The sequence below is a fragment of the Scyliorhinus torazame genome, chromosome 19 (assembly GCF_047496885.1).
Source record: "Scyliorhinus torazame isolate Kashiwa2021f chromosome 19, sScyTor2.1, whole genome shotgun sequence".
NCBI classification, from domain to species: Eukaryota; Metazoa; Chordata; class Chondrichthyes; order Carcharhiniformes; family Scyliorhinidae; genus Scyliorhinus; species Scyliorhinus torazame.
The window spans coordinates 140,466,817-140,480,471 of record NC_092725.1 but is presented as its reverse complement, the minus strand read 5'-3'; the positions used below and the strand labels follow the sequence as shown (position 1 = coordinate 140,480,471).

Here is a 13,655-nt window from a genome sequence, read left to right as displayed (position 1 = left end):
ATAATCACTATGCAGTAGCACCTGGTGCATTGAATTTATCCTGAAAAGTCCTTTGGATTTCGGCGGCAGAGGTGCGCAGGGGCCTTCTGGGAGGTGAGTACTTACTTTAAAAAGCCTTACCTTTACAGGAGCAGCCCTTTGGATTTCGGCGGCAGCGGTGCGCAGGGGCCTTCTGGGAGGTGAGTACTTACTTTAAAAAGCCTTACCTTTACAGGAGCAGCCCTTTGGATTTCGGCGGCAGCGGTGCGCAGGGGCCTTCTGGGAGGTGAGTACTTACTTTAAAAAGCCTTACCTTTACAGGAGCAGCCCTTTGGATTTCGGCGGCAGCGGTGCGCAGGGGCCTTCTGGGAGGTGAGTACTTACTTTAAAAAGCCTTACCTTTACAGGAGCAGCCCTTTGGATTTCGGCGGCAGCGGTGCGCAGGGGCCTTCTGGGAGGCGAGTACTTACTTTAAAAAGCCATACCTTTACAGGAGCAGCCCTTTGGATTTCGGCGGCAGCGGTGCGCAGGGGCCTTCTGGGAGGTGAGTACTTACTTTAAAAAGCCTCACCTTTACAGGAGCATCCCTTTGGATTTCGGCGGCAGCGGTGCGCAGGGGCCTTATGGGAGGTGAGTACTTACTTTAAAAAGCCTTACCTTTACAGGAGCAGCCCTTTGGATTTTGGCGGCAGCGGTGCGCAGGGGCCTTCTGGGAGGTGAGTAGTGAATTTAAAAACCCTTACCTGGTCCTGTGTCTGTTCTTCTTTTCTGTTTTATTTGTTTTTATAGAAGGCGGGAACCGGAAGTTCGACCCGCGGACCTCTGGGAAGTCCCCCCCCCCCCAACCAATAAATTCTGGTGGAGAGGAAACCCGAGACACTACACGTGTAGTGTCTCCCACCCGCCCTCCTCCTCTAACCTAATAATAAGACCCATTGGTGTGAGGTAAGTGCCATATTATATTATTATTATATTAGCATTGTGCAGGTCAAGGTTCGGAGGTGGAGGAGCAGCCTCTGTCAGCGAGAGAACCTGAGAACATCTAAGACACTCAGAAGGTAAGAAGGTAAGTAAGTGATTTTTACTCATTTTTACTTTTATACCTTTTTTCAAATTGTGTGTGTCGGGGGGAAACTGAAGTGACATCACAGAAAAGCTGTGGCCCGAGTGGCTGGTTGGGATTCTACACTAAATTAAAAAAAAATTTGAGTATTTGGTAACTAATTAAACATAATAACTTAATTATAATTTAGAGGGATATCTAAGCCAGAGATCGGAGAGTACTATAGTTAGCTATCGCATTTCTATTAGAAATCTAGTGCTAGGAAACAGATAGTTGACAGTAACTTTGAAATTTAAAAAAAAAATAATTTAAAAAAAAGACAAATTTTAATTTTAATTAATTGACGCAATGTCAGTTAGAGGGGTGCTGTGCTCTGACTGTGAGACGTGGCAGGTCCGGGAGGCTTCCAGCGTCCCGGATGGCTTCATCTGCAGAAAGTGCACCCAACTGGAGCTCCTCACAGACCGCATGGTTCGGTTGGAGCAGCAATTGGATGCACTTAGGAGCATGCAGGTGGCGGAAAGCGTCATAGATCGCAGTTATGTAAATGTGGTCACTCCCAAGGTGCAGGCAGAGAAATGGGTGACCACCAGAAAGGGCAGGCAGTCAGTGCAGGAATCCCCTGTGGTTGTCCCCCTCTCGAACAGATATACCCCTTTGGATACTGTCGGGGGGGATAGCCTATCAGGAGAAAACAGCAGCAGCCAGAGCAGTGGCACCACGGCTGGCCCTGATGTTCAGAAGGGAGGGTCAAAGCGCAGAAGAGTAATAGTAATAGGGGACTCTATAGTTAGGGGCACAGATAGGCGCTTCTGTGGACGTGAAAGAGACTCCAGGATGGTATGTTGCCTCCCTGGTGCCAGGGTCCAGGATGTCTCCGAACGGGTAGAGGGCATCCTGAAGGGGGAGGGCAAACAGGCAGAGGTCGTTGTACATATTGGTACTAATGACATAGGCAGGAAGGGGCATGAGGTCCTGCAGCAGGAGTTCAGGGAGCTAGGCAGAAAGTTAAAAGACAGGACCTCGAGGGTTGTAATCTCGGGATTACTCCCTGTGCCACGTGCCAGTGAGGCTAGAAATAGGAAGATAGAGCAGCTAAAAACGTGGCTAAAAAGCTGGTGTAGGAGGGAGGGTTTCCATTATCTGGACCACTGGGAGCTCTTCCGGGGCAGGTGTGACCTGTATAAGAAGGACGGGTTGCATCTAAACCGGAGAGGCATAAATATCCTGGCCGCGAGGTTTGCTAGCGTCACACGGGAGGGTTTAAACTAGTATGGCAGGGGGGTGGGCACGGGAGCAATAGGTCAGAAGGTGAGAGCATTGAGGGAGAACTAGGGAATAAGGACTGTGTGGCTCTGAGGCAGAGCAGACAGGGAGAAGTTGCTGAACACAGCGGGTCTGGTGGCCTGAAGTGCATATGTTTTAATGCAAGGAGCATTACGGGTAAGGCAGATGAACTTAGAGCTTGGATTAGTACTTGGAACTATGATGTTGTTGCCATTACAGAGACCTGGTTGAGGGAAGGGCAGGATTGGCAGCTAAACGTTCCAGGATTTAGATGTTTCAGGCGGGATAGAGGGGGATGTAAAAGGGGAGGCGGAGTTGCGCTACTTGTTCGGGAGAATATCACAGCTGTACTGCGAGTGGACACCCCAGAGGGCAGTGAGGCTATATGGGTAGAGATCAGGAATAAGAAGGGTGCAGTCACAATGTTGGGGGTATACTACAGGCCTCCCAACAGCCAGCGGGAGATAGAGGAGCAGATAGGTAGACAGATTTTGGAAAAGAGTAAAAACAACAGGGTTGTGGTGATGGGAGACTTCAACTTCCCCAATATTGACTGGGACTCACTTAGTGCCAGGGGCTTAGACGGGGCGGAGTTTGTAAGGAGCATCCAGGAGGGCTTCTTAAAACAATATGTAGACAGTCCAACTAGGGAAGGGGCTGTACTGGACCTGGTATTGGGGAATGAGCCTGGCCAGGTGGTAGATGTTTCAGTAGGGGAACATTTCGGTAACAGTGACCACAATTCAGTAAGTTTTAAAGTACTGGTGGACAAGGATAAGAGTGGTCCGAGGATGAATGTGCTAAATTGGGTCAAGGCTAATTATAACAATATTAGGCGGGAACTGAAGAACATAGATTGGGGGCGGATGTTTGAGGGCAAATCAACATCTGACATGTGGGAGGCTTTCAAGTGGCAGTTGAAAGGAATACAGGACCGGCATGTTCCTGTGAGGAAGAAAGATAAATACGGCAATTTTCGGGAACCTTGGATGACGAGTGATATTGTAGGCCTCGTCAAAAAGAAAAAGGAGGCATTTGTCAGAGCTAAAAGGCTGGGAACAGACGAAGCCTGCGTGGTATATAAGGAAAGTAGGAAGGAACTTAAGCTCGGAGTCAGGAGGGCTAGAAGGGGTCACGAAAAGTCATTGGCAAATAGGGTTAAGGAAAATCCCAAGGCGTTTTACACGTACATAAAAAGCAAGAGGGTAGCCAGGGAAAGGGTTGGCCCACTGAAGGATAGGCAAGGGAATCTATGTGTGGAGCCAGAGGAAATGGGCGAGGTACTAAATGAATACTTTGCATCAGTATTCACCAAAGAGAAGGAATTGGTAGATGTTGAGTCTGGAGAAGGGGGTGTAAATAGCCTGGGTCACATTGTGATCCAAAAAGACGAGGTGTTGGGTGTCTTAAAAAATATTAAGGTAGATAAGTCCCCAGGGCCTGATGGGATCTACCCCAGAATACTGAAGGAGGCTGGAGAGGAAATTGCTGAGGCCTTGACAGAAATCTTTGGATCCTTGCTGTCTTCAGGGGATGTCCCGGAGGACTGGAGAATAGCCAATGTTGTTCCTCTGTTTAAGAAGGGTAGCAAGGATAATCCCGGGAACTACAGGCCGGTGAGCCTTACTTCAGTGGTAGGGAAATTACTGGAGAGAATTCTTCGAGACAGGATCTACTCCCATTAGGAAGCAAATGGACGTATTAGGGAGAGGCAGCACGGTTTTGTGAAGGGGAGGTCGTGTCTCACTAACTTGATAGAGTTTTTCGAGGAGGTCACTAAGATGATTGATGCAGGTAGGGCAGTAGATGTTGTCTATATGGACTTCAGTAAGGCCTTTGACAAGGTCCCTCATGGTAGACTAGTACAAAAGGTGAAGTCACACGGGATCAGGGGTGAGCTGGCAAGGTGGATACAGAACTGGCTAGGCCATAGAAGGCAGAGAGTAGCAATGGAGGGATGCTTTTCTAATTGGAGGGCTGTGACCAGTGGTGTTCCACAGGGATCAGTGCTGGGACCTTTTCTCTTTGTAGTATATATAAATGATTTGGAGGAAAATGTAACTGGTCTGATTAGTAAGTTTGCAGACGACACAAAGGTTGGTTGAATTGCGGATAGCGATGAGGACTGTCGGAGGATACAGCAGAATTTAGATTGTCTGGAGACTTGGGCGGAGAGATGGCAGATGGAGTTTAATCCGGACAAATGTGAGGTAATGCATTTTGGAAGGCCTAATGCAGGTAGGGAATATACAGTGAATGGTAGAACCCTCAAGAGTATTGAAAGTCAAAGAGATCTAGGAGTACAGGTCCACAGTTCATTGAAAGGGGCAACACAGGTGGAGAAGGTAGTCAAGAAGGCATACGGCATGCTTGCCTTCATTGGCCGGGGCATTGAGTATAAGAATTGGCAAGTCATGTTGCAGCTGTATAGAACCTTAGTTAGGCCACACTTGGAGTATAGTGTTCAATTCTGGTCGCCACACTACCAGAAGGATGTGGAGGCTTTAGAGAGGGTGCAGAAGAGATTTACCAGAATGTTGCCTGGTATGGAGGGCATTAGCTATGAGGAGCGGTTGAATAAACTCTGTTTGTTCTCACTGGAACGAAGGAGGTTGAGGGGAGACCTGATAGAGGTACACAAAATTATGAGGGGCATAGACAGAGTGGATAGTCAGAGGCTTTTCCCCAGGGTAGAGGGGTCAATTACTAGGGGGCATAGGTTTAAGGTGAGAGGGGCAAGGTTTAGAGTAGATGTACGAGGCAAGTTTTTTACGCAGAGGGTAGTGGGTGCCTGGAACTCGCTACCGGAGAAGGTAGTGGAAGCAGGGACGATAGGGACATTTAAGGGGCATCTTGACAAATATATGAATAGGATGGGAATAGAAGGATACGGACCCAGGAAGTGTAGAAGATTGTAGTTTATCCGGGCAGCATGGTCGGCACGGGCTTGGAGGGCCGAAGGGCCTGTTCCTGTGCTGTACATTTCTTTGTTCTTTGTTCTTTGTTATCAGGTTTGTTTGGAATCACTAGCTTTCAGAGTGCAGCTCCTTCATCAGTTGAGTGAAAAGGTGGGTACCACAAACACACATATGGACAAAGTCAAATGATGCAAGATGATACTTTGAATGGGAGTCTTTGCAGGTAATTAAGCCTTTACAGGTCCGGACTGTGTGACTGGAGAGAGGGATAATCACAGGTTAAAGAGGTGTGAATTGTCTCAAGCCAGGACAGCTGGTAGGATTTTGCAAGCCCAGGCCAGATGGTGGGGGGTGAATGTAGTGCGACATGAACCAAGGTCCCAGTTGAGGCCATGCTCATGCGTGCGGAACTTGGCTAACAGTTTGTGATCAGCGATTCTGCGTTGTCGCGCATTCTGAAGGCCGACTTGGCGCGCGTCCTGAAGGCCGCCTTGGAGAACGCTTTTGTTAGGTAATATGAACATTCTGAATTTTTCCTCCGTGTACCCGAACAGGCGCCGTAGCGTAGATTTTCACAGTGACTTCATTGCATGTTAATGTAAGCCTACTTGTGACACTATTAAAGATGATTATTATTAATAATAAAATCCATTTAACTGAGGTTCCCACCCTTTGTTGTTGGGAGGCTCGTTACATCACCAGCGAGAGGCATAGAAAATCGGGGAACAACATGTAGCCGGCGAGAATTACATTTCCCAACTCTAGATTTTGCACCGGTGGCGCCGATTATTATGATCAACTGTGACGTTCTACTAGCACACATTCAAAATGGTATCTATTTTCCCTTTCCTCCTGCTCGCTGAAAATGGTTACTTATTGTCTGATGGCCAATGGTTGTGCTAAGCACTATTAAATGCAATACTTTTAATATTATTACAGGGGTTTCTTTCAGAAGAAAAATCAAAACACTTGTCTTGTGGATAAACACACACAAACTATCCAATCTCAGTTGTTGGACTCAAGGCAGCAGTGTACAATTGTGTGTAGAGCATTCTTGTAATTTGCAGCATCTGTGCAAAAGATCTAGTAAATCGATTTGTTTGTATTTAGTCACTATTTCTCATTGATTATTTATCTTGGCCAGCCTGTTGTAATGGGCATGGCGCAGTTATGTACATGCAGCATGTTTGTGGTGGCTCTGCAAAAAGCCTGATTGCAATAAGAATGATTAAGTACTGGCATGTTATATTTTTAGATGAACAGTTGGCATCTCTATTTCCTGGAAAAGTGCAATCCTTCCCTTCACTGTGTACATCTTTTAGTTGACTTCACACAAAATGAACATTTTTAACGAGCAGTTCTCTCCATCAATGGCACAATGTGGACAATATAAAGATGACGATTCCTTGTAAGTTTCCATGGTGTACGATTATACTCCAATGTTAAATGGATGTTGCATTGAATTTGTAGCCTCCTCTGGTTATCCAGTTACTTAAATAACTCTTTGATATTCGGTGATATGAATTTAAGGAATAAAGTGCACATAGGTGCAGCTTGGCACTTTGTTTTTAATCAGCAGTTAATATTTTAGTTTGTTATCAACTTTGTGTTTTACATCCATATAATTCCAGAATTAATTTTTCAAAACTTCAATGTTTAAAGATAAAAGATCAGCCTATGTTCAGAGGAAAAGTCTGGTATGGTTTACTGGAAATAGTAAAACCAAATAAATGGTTCTCTGGAGTGTTTTGCAGACTCTAACATGTAGAATGTGTTATGATGGAGATTGTATTGACAGCTGCTGCTCCACATGTGTTTAACTTGGAAGTGCCATCTAAATACAACCTGTGTTATACAGTGCAACTGTTAAGGGCATTTTTAGTTGGATTTATTCAACAAAGCTGAAAGAATAAATAGTTACTAGCCTTAGTCTTTTTAGTAAGTTTTTTTTGTACGATTTCTTTGAGCTTGTTGCAATACAAGGTGCTTATGAGGGAAAAAGCCATAAACCATGTTTAAATTGCTCTCCTTTCCCAGGGTCCCTCATATTTTTGGCACTTTATGTCAAAGTTTCTCAATAAACAGCAGGTTAATGAGATTGTTGTCACCATTTTATAAACTGTGAATTCAGGCTGCTGAATGGATAAAAGAGGCAGTGGTATTACACAAAACCCGAGTTAATATTTTTGAAGGCAGTGGCTTTTTAAATATAAACCTTCAGCCCTGGACAACCAGTGCAACATAATAGACGCCAAACTCACATAAAAAGCTTAAAACCATGAAGTTAAATTACACTGTTCATTTAGTTGAGGTGGAAGTTGCTGAAATACAAGGACAGTTTAGAGACAGTTTAGTCAATGTTGGCGTTTATGGGATACTATGCAAAGAAATTCATAATAAATGTATTTCACAATGCCTGAGTTAATCGATGACAGTCAGCACAACTTTGTTAAAAGCAAACTTGGTTTTCGAAATTTAGTAAAAGTTATTCCTAGAACTGTGCATAAATCAAAGTAAATGCAGTGCATGTAGCATAAAGAGATTTAAAGAAGGCGTTTGTGCCTCACATACGAGGCTTGTTAGAAAAAGAAAAATTGAGCCATGTTGGGAGCGATTCTCTGATATTGAGGCCAAGTGTTCTCGCCGTCGTGAACGCCGTCGCGTTTCACGACGCCGCAAACAGGGCCCGGACTTGACCTATTCAGGGGGCCAGCACAGCGCTGGAGCGGTTCACGCCACTCCAGCGACCGTACGCGGCTCCAAATGGGCACCGCGCCAACCCGCGCATGTGCAGTTGGGGCAGCCCAATCCTGCGCATGCGCTGTTGGGCCGCGCCATCCTGCGCATGCGCAGGGAACGTCTTACGCACGCCGGCCCCTCACCAACATGGAGCCGGTGTTCTGGGGCCGCGCGTGGAAGGAGGTAGTCCGGGGGGGAAGAAGCCAGCCCGCCGATTGGTGGGCCCCAATCGCGAGCCAGACCCCATCGGAGGCCACCCCGGTGAAGGAGCCGCCACTCCCCCCCAGCGTTCCCGCAGAGTTCCCACCGGCAGCGACCAGGGGTGGGCGCCGCTGGCGGGAACCTGTCGTGTCGTAGCTGCCGCTCTCGCCGGTTCTCCGAGCGGCCCGGTGCGAATCGCGCGCCGCTGGTTTCCGGGGGGTGGGAGAATCGCGTGCGGGGGTTGGGGCGATGTGGCGCGATTCGCGCGGCGCCCCGCCGATTCTCCCACCCGGCGTGGGGGGTGAGAATAGCGCCCGTTGTGTATGTGGCAGTGTTAGGTGGAGACACAATGCAAAGTGTTAAGATAAATTGATTGGAGAATGGTGCACCCCAGATTCACTGCTTCTTTCACTATTTTCTGCGGTTGGCGTAGATTTGGATTTGGGTGTCGGAAATACAGTCACAAAATTACGAACCCCAAAGTAGGAGGCTTGATTATTATTTTGATTAAGTAACAAAGAAAGGTGGATGTCGAAATGAATTTTAATAAAACAGTTGACAAAGTACCAGAAAGAAGACTGGTTAATAAAATTCATGGAATAGGAGTAAAACATTGTCTTAAGGACAGAGAACGGCAATATATCAGGATAAATGGTTATTGTTCAGACTGGTGGATGGTAGACAGTGGCGTTCCTCAAGGTACAGTGCTAGAATTGTTTCCGTTGCTACATGTAAATGGCTTGGATCTTGGAATACAGAGTAAAATTTTTAAATTTGCTGATTATACTAAACTCGGAGGAGTGGTGAACAGCTCATGTGAATTGCCTGCAACAGGACTTAGACAGGCGAGCAGAATGGACAGACAAGTGACAGGTAGAATTCAATATCAGAGAAATGTGAGGTGATGTATTTTGGAAGAAGAGATAGGGAGAGGCAATGTAGACTTAATGGCACAGTTTTAAAGAGTGTGCAGGAACTGAGGGATCTGGGGGTTCATGTGTATCGATCATTGAAGGTGCGAGGACATATTGAGAGTTAGTTGACAAAAATTGGGGGACAGTTTAAAAATCAGGGACCTTCCATTTAAGATGGAAATGAGAAAAAACCTTTTCTCTTAGAGGATCATGAATTGTTGGAACTCTCTTACCCATAGAGTGGTGGAGCCAGTCTTAATGAATATTTTTAAGGTGGAGGTAAATAGATTCTTGACTAACAAGGAAGTTAAAGGTTATTGGGAGTAGGTAGAACGTGGAATTGAGGCCAGAATCAGATTAGCCAGGATCTTATTGAATGATGGAGAAACCTAGAGGGGCCGAATAGCCTACTCTTGCTCCTAATTCATACCTTCATATGTATGATTGTAAAAATAGAGGCATTGTGTCCAATAGCAGTAAAATTCTGCTAAACCTTTATAATGGTTAAGCTCCTGCTAGAGAATTACATACATTTCTAGTCATCATACAAGAATGTGAGGATGCAAAGTGATTTACCAGAATGGTTCCAAGGATGGGGATTTTTGTTCACAAGGTTAGTTTGGAAAAGCTGGGGTTGTTCTACTTTTCTTATTCGGAATGTGGCCATTGCTGGCTGGGCCAGCATTTGTTACCCATCCCTAATTGCCCTTGAACTGAGTGGCTTGCTAGGCCATTGCAGAGGGGGGCAGTTAAGAGTCAACTGCATTGCTGTATGGGTTTGGAGTCACATGCAGGCCAGACCGAGTAAGGATGGCAAATTTCCTTCTCTGAAGGACATTAGTGAACCAGATGGGTTTTTACGACAATCGACAGTGGTTTCATGGTCATACTGAAACTTTTAATTCCAGATTTTTATTGAATTCAAATTCCACCATCTGCCCCGGTAGTATTCTAACCCAGATCCCCAGAGCAATACCCCTGGGTCTCTGGATTACGAGTCCAAAGATAATGCCACTACGCCACTGCCTCCCCCGAGTGAGATTTGACAGAGGATGTACAAGATTATGACAGGCTTAGATAAGGCAGACAGGGAACAATTGTTTCAATTAACAAGGAATGAGGGATAAATATAAGGTCTTGCAAAGTGGAATATGATGAAGAAGGTTTTCACGTAATGGCCTGGATCTCACTGCCCACGAGCATGATGGAAGTTGAAACTTGAAGGAAAAAAACTTGGAGATCAAGCAAAGAATGGGATTGACAGGATTGCCTGCAGAGAGCTGGCATGGATTTGATGAACTTGATGGCCTCCCTCTATCCCATAAATGACTGTATGGCTTGTGTTTTTGGTAAGTTGTGGAGACTTTGCAGAGCTTCCGAATGATGCGTGGGACCTAGAAGTGGAAGACCCGCCCTCATTTCTGACATTCTACTTTTGTCAGTCGGGGAAGGGAGCGGAGTATGATTGACACATGAGGGAATCTTGAACTCAGGAGAGCCATTTGAACTCAATGCTGAGTTCGATCATTTTGGTTGTAGTAAGGGCCTTTGCTGTGTGTTAATCACAAATTTTTGGAACCATAGAATCACTACAGTGCAGAAGAGCACCCTACCTAAGTCCGCTCCCTCGCCTTATCCCTGTAACCACGCAACCCCACCTAACATTTGGACGCCAAGGCGCAATTTTGCATGGCCAATCCACCGGATCTGCACATCTTTGGATTTTGGGAGGGAACCGGAACACCCGGAGAAAACCCACTTAGACACCGGAAGGACATGCAAACTCCACACAGACAGTCGCCTAAGGTTGGAATTGAACTGGGTCCCTGGCACTGTGAGGCAGCAGTTTGCTAACCACTGTGCCACCGTGCCGTAGGCTGAAAGGCTCTTGACGTTAGGGTAAGGTTGATATAATTGTCATGTTACGATGTTATTTAAATCCCTCACCCTTTAAAAATGAAAATCTAACACGCTACCGATGTCAGTGGGAGTTTAAAAAAAAACCTGGGGCGAGATTCCCCGACCCCCTGCCGGGTCGGAGAATCACCAGAGGGTAGGGTGAATCCCGCCCCCTCCGGCTGCTGAATTCTGCGGTGCCGGGGATTTTGCGGGAGCGGTAATCGTGCCGCGCCAGTCGGCGGCCGCTGGCAGCGCCCACCCCGGCAACTCTCCGGCCCGCAATGGGCCGAGTGGCCGCACGTTTTGTGCTGGTCCCGCCGGTGTAAATTAGAGTAGGTCCTTACTGGGGGGGGGGGGGGGGGGGCGCGGAGGATCTGGCCCCAGGAGGTGCACCCACAGTGGCCTGGCCCGCGATCGGGGCGCACTGTTCTGTGGGTGGGCCTGTGCCGTGGCGGCACTCTATTGTTCCTCGTCGGCCGCTGTGGTCCTCCGTGCTAGCCGATGCAGAAAATATCCCCCCCTGCGCATGCGCTGGGATGACGCCAGCACACGCTGGCGCTCCCGTGCATGCGCCGGTTGGCGTGACGCCAAGCCCCTTCTCCGCCAACCGGCGGGGCGCAAACCACTCCGGGGCCGGCATAGCCCCTGAAGGTGCAGAGGATTACGCACCTTTGGGGCGGCCCAACGCCAGAGTGGTTCACACGACTCCTCGGCGCCGGGACACCCCGCCCCGCCGGGTAGGGGAGAATCCCGCCCTTGTTCTCTCAGTTATAATAGCCGCTTGTTGACATTTCACTAAGGGCACTTTCTGAATTTCCACAAGCTTTAATTATCTTAGCATGAGTATTCTAAGTTACAGATTGATTGACAGCTTAAAGAAGCAATTGAAGGGTTTTGTCCTTTAGCAGGGCTGGTTTAGCTCAGTGGGCTAGACAGCTGGTTTGTGTTGCAGAACAAGGCCAGCAGCGTGGGTTCAATTCCCGTACCAGCTGAGAATTCTGAATTCTCCCTCTGTGTACCCGACAGGTGCCGAAATGTGGCAACTAGGGGTTTTTCACAGTAACTTCATTGCAGTGTTAATGTAAGCCTACTTGTGACAATAAAGATTATTTATTTAATTTAAAGGGTTATCTATGGTTGATGTTGGGTTATGAATAGAAGTTTATATTTATAAGAGATTAACCATTGAAAATTAAAAGTGTTGAATTGGCTTTCCTGAATGGGAGTGTTTCAATATAATGAAGGCTTTATTACAATTTTAGGTCTTTATTTCATCTCACTATAGTTTCTGAGACCTGCCCATTGTGAAGACTGTGTGAGTTGACATTGAGGGTGTAAGGGCCCAAGGGTACTGGATGGGTAGGAATTAAGTTGGTAGTTACCGGGACCATGGGGGTGGGTGAGGGGCATGGGGAATGGGTTTGGTTGTGAGGGTTGAGGGATAGAAGGCCAAAATTTTAACAGAACAGGGACAAAGTCCCAGAGAGCCACGGCGAGCCTTTTGGGCACCTGCTTCGGCACTTGGCCAACCCATGGGGCCTCTGATCTGTTTCCAAGAGCGGCGGGCCTGACTCTATCGTGCACCAGCCCCTCCTGTATTGGGTCTGATGGGACATCTGCTACTGAGGTGGATCTGCTGATTTGGAAAATTTCCTGACTCTAGCTACCTGCCTCGGTAGTGGAGAAAATGGTCTGGCAAATAGTGAGAAGCCCTGTAAAATACATGAGGAAACATAGGTCAGTGGAATGGGCAGATAGGGTATCAGTTACAATGTACATTGCACACTGAGGTCATACATTTGAGCTGGAAAAAAAGCAATGCGTAGGGTTAATGTAAGGACACTGAATCGTGTGAATGAAAAGAGACACACGAGATACTTAAGTCTCTCTATACCCATTATGAGTAGCTATCCGTTTACTAGAATATTACAATATTAGCTATGGATGTTTATTTATGTGGACTTCCAGCAGGCATTTGATAAATTTCCACATTAAAGATTGTTAATTCAGGTAGAAGCTCGTGAAATTAAGGGCAAATTACTGACATGGCTGGGAAAGTGGTTGAGTGGCAGGCGACAGAAAGTAGGGTTAATGGGTAGGTACTAAAATTGGCAGGATGTGACTCGTGGTGTCCAACAGGCATCTGTGTTTGGGCCTCAATTTTTCTCATTCATTAATTACTTGGCTAATACCATAGAAAGTCATCTATCCAGATTTGCTTATGACACAATGATGGGTGTCATTGGAAACAGTGTTGATGACAGCATAAAATTACAAAGAGATATTGATAGACTAGGTGAATGGACAAAAACATGCCCGATGGATTTCAGTGTAAGCAAGTGAGAGGCTATTCATTTTGGACCAAAAAAGGATGGATTAGGATACTTTCTAGATGGTATTAAGCTAAATTCAGTGGATATCTAAAGAGACTCAGGGGTTCAGATGCATAGACCTTTAAAATTCCACCAACAAGTGCAGAAGCCGAATGGAATGCAGGCCTTTATATCTGGAGAACTGGAGTATCAGTACGTAAAGGTTATGCAGCAGCTTTACAAAACCCTGGTTAGACCCCACTTGGAGTACTGAGAGCTAATCTGAGCACCACATTTTCAGAAGGATATTTTGGCCTTGGAGGGAGTGCAACATAGGTTACAA

At 46.6% G+C, this 13,655-nt stretch overlaps 1 protein-coding gene across 5 annotated transcripts in view; it reads left to right on the top strand.

The window, feature by feature from the left end:
• Window positions 1–13,655, top strand: part of LOC140396561 (coiled-coil domain-containing protein 91-like) — a 266,598-nt gene that overhangs the window by 177,910 nt on the left and 75,033 nt on the right. The gene's annotated exons all lie outside the window — the stretch shown is intronic.